General features: G+C 36.3%; 1 long non-coding RNA gene across 2 annotated transcripts in view; it reads left to right on the forward strand.

Annotated features, from left to right (window-relative positions):
- Positions 1 to 13,829, forward strand: part of LOC133046711 (uncharacterized) — a 29,587-nt gene extending 15,758 nt beyond the window's left edge. The window contains exons 3-4 of one of the 2 annotated variants that reach the window (XR_009690548.1): positions 6,765 to 7,031; positions 13,298 to 13,829. This is a non-coding gene — a long non-coding RNA (uncharacterized LOC133046711). The remainder of the gene's footprint in view (positions 1 to 6,764; positions 7,032 to 13,297) is intronic. The other variant, XR_009690547.1, reaches the window with a different exon arrangement.
- Positions 13,830 to 20,738: the final 6,909 nt, after the last annotated feature.

Genomic DNA, 20,738 nt, shown 5'->3' on the forward strand with positions numbered 1-20,738 from the left:
CCAGAGTTTACCCAGACTCATGTCCATTGATTCGGTGATGCAATCTAACCATCTCATCTTCTGTCGTCCCCTTCTCCTCCTGCCTTCAATCTTTTCCAACATCAGGGTCTTTTCAAATGAGTTGGCTCTTCCCATCAGGTGGCCAAAATATTGGAGTTTCAGCTTCAACATCAGTCCTTCCAATGAAACCCAGGATTGATTTCCTTTAGGATGGACTGGTTGTATCTCCTTGTACCTCAAGGGACTCTCAAGAGTCTTTTCCAACACCACACTTCAAATTCTTCAATTCTTCGACCCTCAGCTTTCTTTATAGTCCAATTCTCACATCCATACATGACTCTGGAAAAACCATAGCCTTGACTAGAAAGACCTTTGTTGACAAAACAATGCCTCTGCTTTTTAATATGTTGTCTAGGTTGGTCATAACTTTCCTTTCAAGGAGTAAGCATCTTTTAATTTCATAGCTGCAATCACCATCTGCAGTGATTTTGGAGCCCCCAAAAATAAAGTCAGCTACTGTTTCCACGTCTATTTGACATGAAGTGATGGGACCAGATGCCGTAATCTTAGTTTTCTGAATGTTGAGCTGAAGGCAACTTTTTCACTCTCCTCTTTCACTTTCATCAAGGGGCTGTTTAGTTCTTCTTCACTTTCTGCCATAAGGATGGTGTCATCTGCATATCTGAGGTTATTGATATTTCTCCCGACAATCTTGATTCCAGCTTATGCTTCCTCCAGCCCAGCGTTTCTCATGATGTACTCTGCATATAAGTTAAATAAGCAGGGTGACAATATACAGCCTTGACGTACTCCTTTTCCTATTTGGAATCAGTCTGTTGTTCCATGTCCTATTCTAACTGTGGCTTCCTGAGCTGCATACAGGTTTCTCAAGAGGCAGGTCAGGTGATCTGATATTCCCATCTCTTTCAGAATTTTCTACAGTTTATTGTGATCCACACAGTCAAAGGCTTTGGCATAGTCAATAAAGCAGAAATAGATGTTTTTCTGGAACTCTCTTGCTTTTACAATGTTCCAGCAGATGTTAGCAATTGGATCTCTGGTTCCTCTGCCTTTTCTAAAACCAGCTTGAACTCTGGAAGTTCACTGTTCATGTATTGCTGAAGCCTGGCTTGGAGAATTTTGAGCATTACTTTGCTAGTGTGTGAGATGAGTGCAACTGTGCAGTAGTTTGTGCATTCTTTGGCATTGCCTTTCTTTGGGATTGGAATGAAAACTGACCTTTTCCAGTCCTGTGGCTACTGCTGAGTTTTCCAAATTTGCTGACAGATTGAGTGCAGCACTTTCACAACATCATCTTTTAGGGTTTGAAATAGCCCAACTGGAATTCCATCACCTCCACCAGCTTTGTTCAAAGTGATGCTTCTTAAGGCCCACTTGACTTTGCATTCCAGGATGTCTGCCTCTAGGTGAATGTGAGTGATCACACCTTCATGATTTTCTGGGTCATGAAGATCTTTTTTATACAGTTCTTTTGTGTATTCTTACCACCTCTTCTTACTATCTTCTGCTTCTGTTAGGTCCATAACATTTCTGTCCTTATTGAGTCCATCTTTGCATGAAATGTTCCCTTGGTATCTCTAATTTTCTTGAAGAGATCTCTAGTCTTTCCCATTTTATTGTTTTCCTCTATTTCTTTGCATTGATCACTGAGGAAAGCTTTCTTATCTCTCCTTGCTATTCTTTGGAACTCTGCATTCAAATAAGCATATCTTTCCTTTCCTCCTTTGCTTTTTGCTTCTCTTCTTTTCTCAGCTATTTTTAAGGCCTCGTCAGACAGCCATTTTGCCTTTTTTGCATTTCTTTTTCTTGGGTATGGTCTTGATCCCTGTCTCCTGTACAATGTCACGAACTTTTGTCTATAGTTCATCAGGCACTGTCCTTTTTAGCCTCAGCAAATATAAAAGAACTCATGTGCTACTCAACACCCTACACCTGCCCTTAGCTGAATGAATCATTTTAGCTTATTTTTTGGCCTAATTTTTGCAGGTGTTAAATTTACAGTTTAACTATAAGTTTGTTCTACATTTCTGAAATAATTGTAAATATTGGGGAAAATGCAAAGAATCAGTCAAACAAAATTGTGAATTAAAAAAAGGCTATTTTCTCATGATTTAAATCACTCACACACAAGGATGTCTTCCTAAGCTGCATTTCAGCTTCTTGGTTCCCTTTTTGTAAAACAGAAAGTGTTTCATTAGCTGCTAAGGTGAAGAAAAATTAACCAATTTATGAAGTATTATATCTCTAGTTCTGTCTCAGGAATCCTTGATATCTTCAACTCTAATTAGTAAAAGGTTCTCTTTGGGCAAAGATGAGAATTCTTGCTCTGCCCTCAGAGCACATACTAGTAGAGAAGAAATAGACAAAAAAATGGATTCAACCTAGATAACAGGAAATTATATGAAATAAGTAAACAAATAGCAACATTTCTCAGGACATATAGAAAAGAGGTCTGCCTACCTCCACAGAAGCCACTGATAAGATTTTACTGGGATAATTTTCAGTGGTGACTTGGGTATTCTTAAAAGAATAGCATACTTTCTGATTCAAGCACATAGCTACCACTGTACACAATACAGTGGAGTGTGGGATGGTCTCTGACAACAAAGTAGAGGGTCAAATTCATTTGAAAGAAAAAATGAAATCCATCATGGGCTAAAATAAAAGCTGTCTACAGTACATTGTTTGATTGATCTACTGTTCTCTCTATATAGAAAACATAAACATTTAAAAGTAGTTTTACCATATATTATCTATAATTATATTTTTATAAATGCATAAAGCTGTAAATATTTCTTGTATCACCAAGTGATTTCAAACACCTACATTTTTCCAATACTCTCAAAATGTATCATTCTAATCCTAAATAGATCTTCGCTGGTTATTACAGTAGACAATCTAGTCAAGAAATGAAAAATCATCAACTTTACAAAAGTCTTGCTTCGTGAAGCTAATATATATTTATTTAAGCTGCATGTCAGTAACTCATAGAACTGAATAAAGTGCTTTGTCTGCTTTTCAATGTCATCTGAGCATAACTAAATGACAGAAAATCTGGAGTGCATATTTTAAAATAATGATGAAAATATGCATTTTTAAAATAATCATGAAAATATACACTACAAGCTACTATCTGTGCATACAAAGACTCCTACTCTTAAAATGTTTCCAAAAATCGTTCCTGTTCTATTAAAACCAAAAGCTAGTTCACAACTCCTTAAATGACCAAAAGTAAAATCACTCAATAGTTTAAGAAAGAAAAAAATATTTAGTAAAATTATCAGGGGGATTTTACTCAGGCAGCAACTCTTGTAATTACTTTTGTGATTTTAGGAGAGGAAAACCAGAGATACCTTTGCTGTTATTGCATGTGTTTCCAGACTACTTTTATAAAGTTCAAGACTTGTGGATTATATTTTATTGGAAAGGCAGTATAGTTTCAAGAGCAATAACTACTATTAATAATAATACTTTCTCAAGAGATTCATATAGAAACATAATAACAAAAGCAATACAACATATTTTGATGTATTTTTTCTCATTAGAGTTTCTTGCACTCACTATAAAAAAGTTGATATGTAAGATTTGGGGCTTTATTTGCTTATTTTTGTATTCTATAATGCAGTTACTTTCTTGAATACCAACAGCACTCATTTATACATTTAAATACATGGATAAAACTCTAGTATTATTAGATCTCTGGCTATCTTGACATAGTAGGGTGAAAGGTTGTTGCTGAACGATAAGACGCGGAATTCTTGGCCTCCAGAGGAGACGAATTCAGTCCGGGGCCAGAGACAAGGCTGGATCGCTCAGAGCTTTTGTGTAATAAAGTTTTATTAAAGTATAAAGGAGTTAGAGAAAGCTTCTGACATAGGCATCAGAAGGAGGCAAAAGAGTACCCCCCTCCTAGTCTTTAGCTGTATGTTATATAGTCACTCACAGTCTGTTAATGAAAAGAAAGGAATGTCATAAAATTTAGAATGGCACCAGATAATTCATCCCTGGCCATAAAACAATTGACTTGAATCTTGTAGAAGGGCAGAATACCAACAAATAGTTTCGTTTACATAGATTAGGGAACAATATCTGAGTAAGTAGGTTAGGCCGTTTGGCGGAACCAACTTGAAGATAGAGTCTGGGGTACATTAACATAGCTTAAGACAACATTTCCATAAGAAAAAGAAATGTGTTGGTTAACTCAAGCTTTGAGAGTAGTTAGCTTCAGGTGAAACCAGGTGTCATGGCAACACAACATTTTAAGAGAAACCTCCTTTTAAATTTGTATAGAGAAGAAAAAATATTGCTGGTTTGTTTCTTCCTGCCGCTTAAGAGAGATAAAATGTCTGGCATTTGCAGCCTTTTTCCTCCATTTGGAGACCGCTGGCCTTCCTGCCTGTTACCCTCTCAAGGGCCTAAGCTATCTCTTCGTTTATTGTTTATTAGCTAACTCATATCTGACTCTTTATGACCCCCTGGACTGCACCCCCCTCCCCCGAGACTCCTTTGTCAATGGGGTTAACCAGGCAAGCATACTGGAGTGGGTTGCCATTTTAGGCAGCATTATAAAGTTGAAAATGTTTTCAAAGTGTTTTAGTGTGTTTCAAAATTAGACATATTAACTTCTCTTTTAAGGCTGTTGTAAAAATAAAACTAGAGTATCAATGGAATCTGCAACTATTTAACATGACTATTTTAATGCTTGACTTGACATTAAGTAATTACTTGTATCGGGAGAAGGAAGGCCTATCAGTTTCAGCTGAATGTGTTTATTCAAGTGTACAAGTCAGCTTCATCCCAAAGGAAAAGTCTGCTGCTTTCAAACTCATCATGACTTGCCCCTTCCTATGACTCCCTCCCATTTGAGGAATGTCGTTTTAGGCAGTCCCACTAGATTTTTCAAATGGATATGGAGGAAAGAATAAGATATGTGTGTTATATTATTATCTCTTTATTTTGCAATATTCAATTATTCTAGTTCATGTAAATTTACACAATAGAAGCATTTTAAATATTTTGAAATTGGTGGGAATATAAAGTAGAATTTAGTTAAACACATAGCAGGTAAAGAATATCAGTCTAATAATTTTCATCATCTAGGGCAGTGTCATGTAGCTATTTCAAAACTTTAGTCTTCTTTTACCATTATGAGCACACTTTGTCTCACTCTAAGTGACATTAATTGCACTTTTCACAGAAAATTGAAGACTCTAGATAGGAACGGAACTATTTTCTATTCACTAAACTTTTACATTTTCATCAGTCCCTGCTGTCTGTCTTACTTCCTGAACCTAATTAATCCATTATTAATCCTAATAATCATAAGATTCTCAAATATTCTTGCCTTCTCAGGAGTGGGATGTCCCTTTTTTAATTATCGACTTTCTACTGGTACTCCTTCCAAATTAAATCCTTCCCAGAGAGAGTTAATGATGCACTTGCCTCTTCAGCATCAAAAAAGACTTTATACCCTCTCTCTCTAGTATCTTTGTTCTCTTCTCTTTCATAGATAGAGCTATTGAAAAAATTGTTTTCATCCTATTGTTTCTAATCCCATTCAGCCTTAAACTCTACATTTTAGCTACTTCCCTAGAAAGAAGGCCGGAGAAGGGGATGACAGAGGGTGAGATGGTTGGATGGCATCACCGACTTGACATGGCTTTGGGTAGACTCTGGGAGTTGGTGATGGACAGAGAGGTCTGGCGTGCTGTGGTTCATGGGGTCGCAAAGAGTCAGACACGACTGAGCGACTAAACTGAACTAGAGTGAAATAAAGCTGTCAAAATGGTATAGATGATCTTATTTGCAAAGCAAAGCTGACAAATGTATGGATGGATACCAAGGAGGGATAGTTCAGGGTGGGAGGAATTGGGAAACTGGGATTTACAAATAAACAGTATTGATATTGAATGGGAAGGAATTTCAAAATGGAGGGCATATATATGTGTGTGTGTGTGTGTGTGTGTGTGTGTGTGTGTGTGTGGCTGATTCATTTTGCTATGTAGTAGAAACTAACACAAATTGTAAAGCAGATGTACTCCAATAAAAATTAATTTAAAAAGTTCTCTTGCCAATGCAATGAACTGTTCAACTGAAGGGCACTTTGCATTGAGTCTGTTGATCATATCCTCATACATCAAGCATTTTCATCCTTTGCATTTATGATATCAAATTCCCCTAGTTTTGTCCAAAGCCATTTCTTCTGGTTTTCTTTGCAGTCTCTACTTCTTCTTCTTCTTCTTCTTTTAACACTTAAATGTCTTAAAAATCTTATTTTCTTTCTCCCCAACACTTTGTCCAAGTAGCTCATTCTAATAGCATGCTTCCAGTTATCCTTTGTAACAGAAAAGATTGCATCATCACATCTCCTATTTAAACTGATATTCTGAGATAGCCCTTCTTAGATATGCAGATGACATCAACCTAAAGGCAGAAAACAAAGAGGAACTAAAGAGCCTCTTGATGAAAGTGAAAAAGGTGGCTTAAAACTCAACATTCAAAAAACTAAGATCATGGTATCCAATCCCAAAAGTCCATGGCAAATAGAAATTGAAAAAGTAGAAGCAGTGACAGATTTTATTTTCTTGGGCTCTAAAATCACTGTGGATGGTGACTTCATTCATGAAATTAAAAAACTCTTGCTTCTTGGAAGGAAAGTTATGATAAACCTAGACAGCATATTAAAAAGCAGAGACATCATTTTGCTGAAAAAGATCTGTATAGTTAAAGTTATGGTTTTTCAGTAGTGATTTACAGATATGAGAGTTGGACCATTAAGAAGGCTGAGCACCAAAGAATTGATGCTTTTGAACTGTCATGCTAGAGAAGACTCTTGAGAGTCCTTTGGACAGCAAGGAGATCAAACCAGTCAATCCTAAAGGAGTTTTACCTTGAATATTCATCGAAAGGACTGATAGCTCAACTGGAATTCCATCAAAACCACTAGCTTTGTTCATAGCGATGCTTCCTAAGGCCCACTTGACTTTGCATTCCAGGATGTCTGCCTCTAGGTGAGTGATCACACCATCATGGTTATATGGGTCATGAAGATCTTTTTTGTATAGTTCTTTCGTGTTTCTTGCCACCTCTCCTTACTATCTTCTGCTTTTGTTAGGTCCATACCATTTCTGTCCTTTATTGTTTATTCATTGTATGCATGAAATGTTCCCTTGGTATCTCTAATTTTCTTGAAGACATCTCTAGTCTTTCCCATTCTATTGTTTTCCTCTATTTCTTTGCATTGATTGCTTAGGAAGGCTTTCTTATCTCTTCTTGCTATTCTTTGGAACTCTGCTTCAAAAGGGTATATCTTTCCTTTTCTCTTTGCCTTTAGCTTCTCTTCTTTTCTCAGCTATTTGTAAGGCCTCTTCAGACAACCATTTTGCCTTTTTGCATTATTTTTCTTGGGGATGGTCTTGATCACTGCCTCCTGTACAATGTCACAAACCTCCATCCATAGTTCTTCAGGCAGTCTATCAATCAAATCTATTCCCTTGAATCTATCTGTCCCTTCCACTGTATAATCATAAGGGTCTTGATTTAGGTCATACCTGAATGATCTAATGGTTTTCCCTACTTTCTTCAATTTAAGTCTCAATTTGTCATTAAGAAGTTCATGATCTGAGCCACATTCAGCTCCCTGTCTTGTTTTTGCTGACTGTATAGAGCTTCTCCATCTTTGGCTGCAAAGAATATAATCAGTTTGATTTTGGTGTTGACCATCTGATGATGTCATGTGTAGAGTCTTCTGTTTTCTTTCATCTAGCTATAAAATAATTCTATTGTCTACTGGAGTTATAATGAATAATAATTAACTCTTCACATTAATTGACACAAAAGTTTGGCAGTTTTTCATGAAAAGATATGAAAAGGCGATCTTTGCATGTATGTCATCCTGGGCATGTCTCTTTCTTACATTAAAAGTTGTGATAAGGATTCTGGAATCCAGAGTCTGGAATCAAAAATATGTGCTACTCTTTGTACCTAAGTAAACTGCCCTAACCTCTCTGTGCCCCTGCTTCCTCATTCATAAAATGAGGCAGTGATATAAATTATTTCATGGTATCATTTTGAGAATTAAACAATTTGTACAAGTAAGTGCCTTAGATTAGTTTTGGCCCAAAGTAAATACTCAATAGTAAGTGATGACTATTATTAACACTTTTACTGTTATAAATTTCTACAAGTGTAATTTAATAAGTAAATGAGAAATTATATAAAATTTCAATGCTCCAAAATACTTCTAAAATGTTTTCTCTAATTTATACCATTGTACACTCTCACACAGAACACATATATAAACATTCTCATTTTCTTTCACTTTATGTCAGAACTCTTGTTAATTTGCCAAGCTTATGAGAAAATATGTGGTTAATACAGAGGTGGTAAGAATTTTAAGAGATGTATGCATGTGTATGTAGATGAATAGAGTATAGTAGATCCAGATAATTTTTAAAAGTTTACTTTGTGACAGGATAATCAAAAATAATTAGAATTATTTCAATCCATAAGTAAATAGAAACATTGATAAATCACACAAGTAATGTGACTTAAAAATTGTCATTTCATGCTTGGACATTGCAACTCTGTAATTTATCATGAATCTAATAACAACTCTTTCCAATTATCATAAACTTACAGTAAGTAGTATATTACAGAGTGTAACGAAGTTTATCCTTTTGGTACTCCATGAAGTTTTATATTGTGAGCATTTCAGTTTTCTGTTGCTATAACTATTTGATGGATGCTTAGTTATTCACACTTACTCTTCTGCCAATGATTCTCCGCACACAGCTAGGCTTATTAGGCAAAATATTTCCCCTTCCCTTCTTTAGTGTCCTGTGCATGCTAAACTGCTTCAGTCGAGTCCAACTCTGTGCGACCCTACGGACTATAGTTTGCCATGCTCCTCTGTCCAGGAGATTCTCCAGGCCAGAGTACTGAAGTGGACTGGCCCGGCCCTTTCCAGGGGATCGTCCCTCCTTAAATGCATTGGCAGGCAGATTCTTTCCCAGTAGCACCAGGTATCCACAGCCTAATCTCTGGAACCAATGACTGTGTTAGGTTACCTGACAAGGAGAATAAAGACTGCAAAGGGGATTAAGGTTGCTAATGAGGTGAATTAAAACAGTGAGGTTATCTGGGATTATCCAAGTAGTTCTAATGTAATGACAGATATCCTTCTGCAAGAACAAGGGAGGGGAAAAAAGAGAGCCAGAGAGATAGCAGCAAGAGGATTTGGTCTGACTTCCTCGGCTTTGAAGAGAGCAGGGGGACCACAAACCACTAAGTGCCCCTGGCCCCTTATCTATCTGGGAAATGAATAAAAGGGATTTCCCCCTACAGCCTTCAGAGGGAGTACAGCCCTTTCTAAACTTAGAATTTACCCCAGTTAGACTTATCTCAGGCTTCTGACCTCCAGAACTTTAAGATAATCAATATATGCTCTTTTAAGCCACGAGGTTAGTTGTAGATTTTTACAGCGGCAATGGAAGACTAACAAAATAGCATTCATTCAGAATACATAAAATCACATACAGGAACCACTGATAGCATTTAGGTGCTTTCTAAGACCAGTAAGTATTCAAGACACAGAAGAAATGTCGATGAAGGTCAATGAAAGACATGGTACATTGTAAAATGTGGCCTCATGTTCATAATTTCTCCTAATGAGCATGGCTCATTAAAATAACGTGTAACTGGCTAATATTGCAGGATGCAATTGTGTTTAGTGTAAGTGGAAAAAAGATCCGGTTTAAAAATTTTATACTTTCACTTTAGTATATTTCTGGATAAGTGAATAGTTAATATTTACTTATTTAAAATCACATATCTTTTTTGAAAATTAAATAAAAACCTACAGTTATTTTAATGGGGTTAATTTCCTCTTTATTATGTTCCCAAATTACCATATCTTATTACTAAAACTGATATGCATTTTTGCTAAATTATTGAGACAATATTATTCAATTTTTATCTTCATCATGGTGTGTGCATCTGTGGGCGTGCATGTGTGTGTAACCAAAATGAGACATTTTGTCCATTACCAAAATTTTAAGTACATAATCAAATTTGTACTTAAAGTATATGAATGAAAGAAACAGTACATGATTATAGGTCCATTCACCCTGGAAACACAAAGTGGTGGAAAACAATTTATATATTTGCATTATAATGGAGAATTTTTCTCCTCTGTTCATGTGATTCTATTATAGCAGTATAAATATATTAGTACATTAGAAGCATATCCAATTCATTACACCATGACAATAATGCTAAAAATAAAAGTAGCTAAATGGAAACAATGCTCCATAATTTAAAAAGAATTTTTTTCCAGAAACTTTATCCTTTTATGTCATAAAACTCTCATTCTATCAATTACAGGGTTTTTAAAATAAATGTGTCTTGAACAAAGCACAAAATCTGGTCTGCATGTTATTCTGTATCAAAAGTTTTAATTATTATTGCTGTAACTATTCTACTGTTACTAAGCAACATCAATTTAAAACAGAGCTTCTTTGCTATATGTGATTTTGTAAAGCAAACCAAACAAAACATTAAGATGTAGCCTCAAATTCTAAAATAAAATATTTTCTACCTAAATGATTTATTAAGTTTGATTCTGTCCTCTCATATATTTATTAGACAAGCAAACACACGAAATAATTTAATTCCAGCACTTCTGAAACTATTATGAACAAAATGTAAACCCCCTAATTAATGTTCATTTACCTCTTCCTTGAAGCTTTTATCTGTCTCTCTTCTCTGACTTAGCACTTCAGTCACATGAAGAACTGGAGGAATCCCCAATGTGTGATGCCCTCTCTCACACGCTCTGCATATGCTCTTCACTTTATCTACTAAATAATTACACATATATTTTTTAAATCTTAGATCAAATTATCACTGGCAGAGTACTCATAATTCTATTTTCTCTTATTTCTTTATGTTTGGGGACATTAAAATCTACTAATTCTTCTAACTATTGTCTTACATCTGATAGGAGATCTTAATCTTGATCCTGGGAATGCAATCCTTAATTTCAGTGTTGCGTTCCTTGAATCTGATCATATTGGAGCATTACCTTAATTTATAACTCTGCACATTTTGGGTTGAAAACAGCATATCCATTTGACTTATCTGAAATGCACAATAAATTTTCTTTCACAAATAGGTTATAGAAGAGTGTTTACAGATAGGGCATTAATGCTTTGAATACTTAAAGTTCTAATTTAAAAAAAAATTCAGAAATTTATGCCCTACCCTGACAGGCAAATACATTAGGCACATTTTTCCAGTCAAAGAACCATATATTAGGATTGAGACAGACCATGTAAAACTTTCTAAGACATATATATTTTATCTGACTACTTTATACTACTAAAGCAGCATTATCTGTACTTACAACTTTCCTAATATGTTCTACAGCACAAGAAAATTCTTGCGGGATCTTGGAGCACAAGATGTAGGCTTAAAAGATGAATGAAAGAATTGGGTGGATTTATCCTTACTAGACAAGATTGAAAGAAATATAATGAGTAGCTAGGGAGGATTAGACCTAGTTCCATTTTTATTCTGTTACAATCAGAGTTTTTTTCGCTGAAACTTGCAAACTAGTTCTATCCAGATTTTCCATCCTGTTTATTTTAGCCCCCATGATTTCTCCATTAAGATTAAAGAGAAATGTTTAAATTAAAAAAAAAAAAAAAAGTGTAAACAATAACACCAGCAACAAAATCTAAACCTCAGAAAATGGCAAATGAACATCATATTTATCTGAGGGGCAACTTGGAGGACAAGAAGTTGGCTAAATATCATTACATGTCACTCCTGACAAAGATGAAAGTGATCCTCCTAACTCCTCCCTCCCTCCTTCCCTTCTTCCTTCCTTCTGTCAGGCGAGTGTAACACTCCTCGGTTCTTGTCTGGGCACAACAATGATTTGGAGCAACGGACATTAAAGCCCTCGGCACGTCACAGCTCTCGGGTCTTGGACAAACCGTGTCATAGCTCTTAGACAAATCAGTGTTACAGCTCTATTTTATTTAGAAGATAGCAGGAGAATCCATCCTCGAAGAAGAGAAGAGAGTGGAGGAGCACGCCAGCGCACGGTGGGGTGGGGCTGGGGGTGTGGGTAGAGTGAGAGAGAGAGAGCGGATGCACACGGGAAAGAGAGAGAGAGAGAAGGCCCTTTGGCTCCTCTTTTTATGTTTTCTTCTTCCCCCTGGGCCTGCCCTATGCAAACTGGGCTTAGTCAGGAGTGCTGTTCTACCTGAAGTCCTCACTCCGGTCCTCGGACCTTCCTTTGACCTCCTTTTGTTCTATTTTTGTGGGTTTTTCCCTTCCTTGTCTCTTAGCCACCGCCATTTTGGACTCCTTTTCCCTATTCTAACTACCTAACACTTCCACAAAGTTAAACACCTGCTAAATGTTGAATTAGAAAAACAAAACTGAACTATAAAATGGAACAAAGTATTAGGAGGTCAACAAGATCACAAGACATGGTAAGAACAATCAAGCAAGCAGAATTACACAGCATGGAAGTCCCACCAGAAAAGTCAGACCACAAGCACTGCATGTGGAGACTGTTAGAGCAAAAAGGAAATTTGCATGAGATAAAAACTTCCTAGGAATTTGTTTTGGAATAAGATACTATTTACTTTGACATGGAAATTTAAACAGAGAATCTAAGATAGGAGGGCAGAATTCATCACTGAAAAGCTTTTCTTTTCTTTGTAAAGCACTGTTTAATTTCATGGATGACTGAAAATTTCCATTTCAAAATATATTCAATTGTCCAAGAAATTTACTTATCTATAAAATGTCCATCCCTGTTAAAATGAACAAAGAGAGATCCACAAAGTTTGGTTACATATACAATAATTAAAGCAAAGGTAATTTTGGTTTGCTTAAAGATAGATGATTTCATTTATGAGAATGTGAGTACACCTGCAGTTGAGGATAAAGCAATATGTATTTCTGACAATTCTAAAGGCATTTTAATAAGAATTGTTTCACTTCATTAACATCAGTTTTAATTTAAAGGTGAAATTGAATAAACTATTATTCAATAGTTTCTTTTCATATACCCATATGATATGATTAACCATACACTGGAAATATATGTGCCTAATTTTACTGAACTTTTATTCTAATATTTCCATTTTTATTATGTAATGGGCATAGCACAGATTGGGACAACTTAAAATTGTTATTATTTTTCAATTTAATTATTATTATTATTATTTTTTTTTTTGGTATTTTCCAACCATTTTAGGTATTATAGAGGAGTCACAGATAGTATTCCAATGATACCTGAGAAATGGAGTCATTGATTGAAGCACTTCAAGATGAGCCAGTGAGCCATGGAAGGGAAATACCTGCCACCAGGGCTTCCCAGGTGGCTCAGTGGTAAAATAATCCGTCTGCCAATCCAGGAGACACAGGAGAAACAGGTTTGATACCTGGGTCAGAAAGATCTGCTGGCGGAGGAAATGGCCACCCACTCCAGTATTCTTGCCTGAAAAATCCCACAGACAGAGGAACCTGGCAAGATAATATCCATAGGATTGCAGAGACTGTCAGGACTGAGTGACTAAGCACGATACATAGCAAGAATTAGTTTTGGAGGAAATATGTTGTATTCAATTATGTTTCTTCATTTTATTTTTATTAAACTTTTAATTAAGCTAAAATGTGCATTAAGAAATATATAAATAGTATATGTAGAGGTTAGTGAGTTTTCACAAAATGTGCACACCTGTGCTACTAACACTTAGATAAAAAAATCAGAATATTACCAGAACCCCCCCCAAAATATTTCTATATACTACCTAAACTCCCTAAAATAAGAACTCTTCTGATTTCTATTATCACATATTACTTTTGCCATTTTTACTTTATATTACATACCTAGCAGTTTTAACACAATTTAATGATGTGAAATTCTTTTTCATTAGCCTGTTTTTATTGCTGATCAATTATTTGGCTACACAATTTATCCATGCATCAGCAATTTTATTAAAAATGATGCCAGGCATATTAACATGTATGTCTTTAAATGCATATAAAACATTTTTTTTTGTTGAGAATATTTCTAAAAGTGAGCATGCTAGGTCTTGGAGTGTTATGTGCTCAACTTTAGTATGTATTGCTTAGTTTTCTGAAGTATTTTTACCAAGGCTCTCATCTCCTATGTGTAATGCTTGTAATTCTACTTTTTCAGCAACAATTGTGACTGTCCCTTTTAAAAATTTTAAACATTCTGTTGTGAGCATTGCAATTCACTTTTATTTGCTTTACTCTGTATCTAAGCTGAGTAATTTGTCTTTTCCTTATTGATTATTTGAATATCATTGTGAAGTGTTCAGATCTTTCCTTTTGTTTTTTTCTCACATTTTTCCACTGACTTATTTTTTGTTGTGACTTGAAGAAGCCCTATATGTATTCAGTCTATTAGAACCTTGTTGATTGTATGTACATCAAAAATCTTCTCCAACATTGATCTGATTCCTTTAGATTAACAAATGTTATTAATTTAATGTAATACAATCTGGCAGTCTTTTATATATGATTAAGGGAATTCTGTGTAATGTTTTACAAAATGTTGATTTACACCAAAATTATAACAGTATTTCCTATATTAACTTCTGAAAGCTTCAGTGTTTCATTTTTCACATTTAGATATACAGTATACGTGGAATTCATTTTTGCATGTGGTTTGAAGTAGAGGTCAAGTTTCATTTTTTTTCCAATTTATGTATTCAGTTGATCTCACACCATTTATTGAAAAAGCTATTCTTCCCTGAATATGTTATGATGTCACCTGTCATAAATTAAGTGAACATATAAGATTTCTGATCTATATGTTCTGTTTCGTTGGTTTATCCTTGTGCATATATGATGTTGTCAAATTTACATTAGTTTCATAATAATTCTTGATATCAGGTTGTGCTATTCTTTCAAATTTGCTCATCCTTGAATAGTTATTCTTAGCTCTTTTACATACAATACTTTAAAATCAAGTTACCAATTAAACATACACATACACAAATTTGCTATAGTGGTGGTTGTATTTAATTTCTACCTAGCATAAATATAGCAATAATTAGCATGTTTAGATGAATGCATTTTCCATTATATATGCACAGTGTATTTCTTTACTTATATAGCTCTTAAATTTATCCCAACAATTTTGTGTATATGTATGCATGTAGATATCTTACAGTGTTACATTTATTTGCTTTTGTGTATAGCATTGTAAGGGCTTTCCTGGTGGCTCAGATGGTTAAAAAAAAAAAAAAAAAAAATCTGCCTGCAATGCAAGAGACAAGTGTTTGATCCTTGGGTTGGGAAGATTCCATGAAATAGGAAACGGCAACCCATTCCAGTATTCTTGTCTGGAAAATACCATGGACAGAGAAGCCTGGAAAGTTACAGTCCATGGGATTGCAAAGAGTCAGACATGACTGAGCAACTAACACACATAACATTGTAAATGGTATCATTTTAAAAAAAATTTAAATTCTGAATGTTTGCTACTTTCATGTGGACAAACAGTTGGTGTCTGTATGTTGACTTTGTAGGATGCTGAATTCCTTCATCAGCTGTAAGAGTTTATCTGAAAATTATTGGGTTTTCTAAATGCATATTCATCTTCTCTGCAAATAATGACAATTTTATTTCCTTATTCCATTTCTTACAACTTATATTTCTTATTATACCTTTATTACCTTGACTAAGTTCTCCAGGATAACTGTGAAGAGACCATGTTATATAGTAATAGAGTGTACCTTTTTCTCGTTTTGGAGTGAGAACATAGATTTGAGGATGGTTGTGCAGTCACTGGGTCCCTTAGTCTTCACCCTTTTATAAATGCATAAGATTAGGATGAACTTTCAAATTAACCTGGTAGGATGAAGAGTAGGACATTATTGTTATGCCATATGACTTAATATTTAACTTATCTTGTAATTTATTCCATACTGTTTATACAGTTGGAATAGTTGTAGAAAGAAAGCTTAATCAATCAGTCCTTACAGTATTCCAAAAACCTGTGGTAGGTAAAAAGAAATTGACTCTGAATTAAAACTTTTACGTTAACCATCTGTAAAATGTATGGTTGATTTAAGCAATGATTTAAGCAATGAAACACATCCTTACAGAGAATTTGGGGTTATAAGAGATGTTATTCCTCGAGTCTAATTGTGAAAAAAGTCAGCGACCTGTTACAGATTATTTCAACATTAAAAAATAAATGTGACAACTTAAACTTGTCTCTATTTAAAGGGAGATGTAGTTTCTATCTTGTTACCCAGCTATTTAATATTTCAGTTTCCTCAAAGTGAAAAAAAATGTATACAAGTGAATTTTCTATGATTTAAGAAAAATATACAACACACACAGATTTATTGCTTCCTTTATATAGTCAGGTTCAGTTGACTTCTCAGCACTCTTTGTTGTTGTTATCATTATTAATATGTTGACTTAGAAGCTGTAAACCCACTTTGATTTCCTGGAATTAACTTACATTGGGTTGGGGGGGGGGGGCTGTGTGGGAGGTGGGGCAAGTAGCAGGTGGCTTGCCTAATAGAAGGCATGTCCCAGACTCCTGAGGAAGAGGGACCTCTGGCACCCTGGGGATCTAGGTGTCTCCTCATCTGGACACCCTTGTCAGCCTTGCAGAACTCCTGAGATCTAGAGATGGGATTTCTATTAGGAAGGAGACTAGGGGCTACAGCCACCAGACCCTGTCTAATTCCACCATTCTCTGAGCTTCTCCTGACATTCAGAGCTTCCCCGCCTATCTTCCCACTGCTCCTCTGTCTGGACCTTTTCGGGAGAAAGGCTTCAGTATTTTACCATTACTTATTATGTTCACTATACGTCAATTATTAGACAACCCTTTATCTGATCAGGACAATCCTGCGAGCATGCTACATTGCTTCAGTCATGTCTGACTCTTCTCAGTCCGGGGGATTTTCCAGGCGAGAATATTGGATTGGGTTGCCATGTCCTCATCCAGGGGATCTTCCTGACCCCAGGATCAAGCCTGCTTCTCTTACATTCTTGCTTTGGCAGGCAGGTTCTCTACCACTAGCACCACCTGATCAGGACACTACTCCTATATATTTTATTTACTTACAGGTTCTGTTCAAATCATGAATATATTGTTGTTGTTGCTTTATCAAATGATTTTTCTTCACTGGTTGATATGATTGCATTGTACTCTCTCACTCCTGCTTTGATGGTTGTTAATGTAGTAATTTAAAAACTGTAAACCCTCACTGATTTTCAGAAACAAATGTAAAGTTTAGTTCAGTCGCTCAGTCGAGTACAACTCTTTGCGACCCCATGAAGAGCAGCATGCCAGGCCTCCCTGTTCATCACCAACTCCCGGAGTTTACCCAAACACATGTCCATCCAGTCGGTGATGCAATCCAACCATCTCATCCTATGTCGTCCCCTTCTCCTCCTGCCCTCAATCTTTCCCAGCATCAGGGTCTTTTCAAACAAGTTAGCTCTCCGCATCAGGTAGCCAAGTATTGGAGTTTCAGCTTCAATATCAGTCCTTCCAATGAACACCCAGCACTGATCTCCTTTAGGATGGATTGGTTGGATCTCCTTGCAGTCCAAGCGACACTCAAGAGTCTTCTCCAACACCACAGTTCAGAAGCATCAGTTTTTCGGCTCTCAGCTTTCTTTACAGTCCAACTGTCACATCCATACATGACCATTGGAAAAATCATAGCCTTGACTAGATGAACCTTTGTTGGCAAAGTAATGTCTCTGCTTTTTATATGCTGTCTAGGTTGGTCATAACTTTCCTTCCAAGGAGCAAGCATCTTTTAATTTCATGGCTGCAATCACCATCCACAGTGATTTTTGAGCCCAGAAAAATAAAGTCAGCTACTGTTTCCACTGTTTCCTCATCTGTTTGCCATGAAGTGATGGGACCAGATGCGATGATCTTAGTTTTCTGAATGTTGAGTTTTAAGCCAACTTTTCACTCTCCTCTTTCACTTTCGTCAAGAGGCTCTTTAGTTCATCTTCACTATCTGCCATAAGGGTGGTGTTATCTGCATATCTGAGGTTATTGATATTTCTCCCAGCAATCTTGATTCCAGCTTGTGCTTCCTCCAGCCCAGCGTTTCTCATGATGTACTCTGCATATAAGTTAAATAAGCAGGGTGACAATATACAGCATTGCTGTACTCCTTTTTCTATTTGGAACCAGTCTGTTGTCCCATGTCCAGTTCTAACTGTTGCTTCCTGACCTGCATACAGGTTTCTCAAGAGGCAGGTCTGCTGGTCTGATATTCCCATCTTTTTCAGAGATTTTCACAGTTTTTGGTGATCCACACAGTCCAAGGCTTTGGCATAGTCAATAAAGCAGAAATAGATGTTTTTCTGGAACTCTCTTGCTTTTTCAATGATCCAGTGGATGTTGGCAATTTGACCTCTGGTTCCTCTGCCTTTTCTGAAACCAGCTTGTACATCTGGAAGTTCACGGTTCACGTATTGCTGAAGCCTGGCTCGGAGAATTTTGAGCATTACTTTGCTAGTGTGTGAGATGAGTGCAATTGTGCGGTAGTTTGAGCATTCTTTCACATTGCCTTTCTTTGGGATTAGAATGAAAACTTATCTTTTCCTGTCCTGTGGCTGCTACTGCTGAGTTTTCCAAATTTGTTGGTATATTGAGTGCAGCACTTTCACAGCATCATCTTTTAGGATTTGAAATAGCTCCACTGGAATTCCATCACCTCCACCAGCTTTGTTCAAAGTGATGCTTCCTAAGGCCCATCTGACTTCACATTCCAGGATGTCCAGCTCTAGGTCAGTGTGAGTGATCACACCTTCATGATTATCTGGGTCATGAAGATCTTTTTTGTATAGTTCTTCTGTGTATTCTTGCCACCTCTTCTTAATATCTTCTACTTCTTTTAGGTCCATACGATTTCTGTCCTTATTGAGCCCATCTTTGCATGAAATGTTCCCTTGGTATCTCTAATTTTCTTGAAGAGATCTCTAGTCTTTCCCATTCTGTTGTTTTCCTCTATTTCTTTGCATTGATCACTGAGGAAGGCTTTCTTATCTCTCCTTGCTATTCTTTGGAACTCTGCATTCAAATGGGAATATCTTTCCTTTTTTCCTTTGCTTTTCACTTCTCTTCTTTTTACAACTATTTGTAAGGCTTCCTCAGATACCCCATGTCCAAGGCAAGAGAAACCCAAGTAAGATGGTAGGTGCTGAGACAGGGCATCAGAGGGCAGACAGATTGAAACCACAATCACAGACAACTAGCCAATCTCATCACATGAACCAAAGCCTTCTCTAACTCAATGAAACTGAGCCATGACTTGTGGGGCCACCCAAGACAGACAGGTCATGGTGGAGAGTTCTGACAAAACGTGGTCCACTGGAGAAGGGAATGGAAACCACTTCAGTATTCTTGCCTCGATAACCCCATGAACAATATGAAAAGGCAAAAAGATAGGACATTGAAAGATGAACTCCCCAGGTCAGTAGGTGCCCAATATGCTATGGGAGATCAGTGGAGAAATTACTCCAGAAAGAATGAAGGGATGGAGCCAAAGCAAAAACAACACCCAGCTGTGGATGTGACTGGTGATAGAAGCAAGGTCCAATGCTGTAAAGAACAATATTGCATAGGAACCTGGAATGTTAGGTCCATGAATCAAGGCAAATTGGAAGTGGTCAGACAGGAGATGGCAAGACTGAACATCGACATTCTAGGAATCAGTGAACTAAGATGGACTGGAATGGGTGAATTTAACTCAGATGATCATTATATCTACTACTGTGGGCAGGAATCCCTTAGAAGAAATGGAGTAGCCGTCATAGTCAACAAAAGAGTCTGAAATGCAGTACTTGGATGCAATCTCAAAAACGAGAGAATGATCTCTGTTCGATTCTAAGGCAAACCATTCAATATCATGGTAATCCAAGTCTATGCCCCGACCAGTAATGCTGAAGAAGCTGAAGTTGAAGTGTTCTCTGAAGATCTACAAGGCCTTGTAGAACTAACACCCCAAAAAGATGTCCTTTTCATTGTAGAGGACTGGAATGCAAAAGTAGAAAGTCAAGAAACACCTAGAGTAACAGGCAAATTTGGCCTTGGAGTACAGAATGAAGCTAAGGGCAGGTGTAGGGTGTTGAGTAGCACATGAATTCTTTTATATTTGCTGAGGCTAAAAAGGACAGTGCCTGATGAACTATAGACAGAAGTTTGTAACATTGTACAGGAGACAGGAATCAAGACCATCCCCAAGAAAAAGAAATGCAAAAAATAATAATAATAATAATAATAAGTAAAGTAGTCTTTCAGTATTATGCTTTTATATATTATTTGAATTTCTGATTTTTTAATGAGTACTTGGTTTCAAAATTTAGGTTCATGGAGTATGCTCTTCAATTTTTGGTATCAAGTTATGTTGGACTCACATATAAGTTGGGAAAATTGCCCTATTTTTTTGGTGGAAGTATTTGTGCAAGATTTGTATAATTCTTTAAATACTTGGGAAAATTTCAACAGTGACTCCATCAAAGACTGCATATTTTTCAATTGATTCTTGGTCCAACTCTTCATCCTTTCACTATGGGAACAGTTTGATCAGTTGAATCTGCTTTTGACAAGAATAATGGACGTACTCTGTGGGGTAACAGAAGAGTCTCTTCTGATCTAAACTTTAAAAAAG

The sequence above is a fragment of the Dama dama genome, chromosome 25 (assembly GCF_033118175.1).
Source record: "Dama dama isolate Ldn47 chromosome 25, ASM3311817v1, whole genome shotgun sequence".
In the NCBI taxonomy this organism is placed as follows: Eukaryota; Metazoa; Chordata; class Mammalia; order Artiodactyla; family Cervidae; genus Dama; species Dama dama.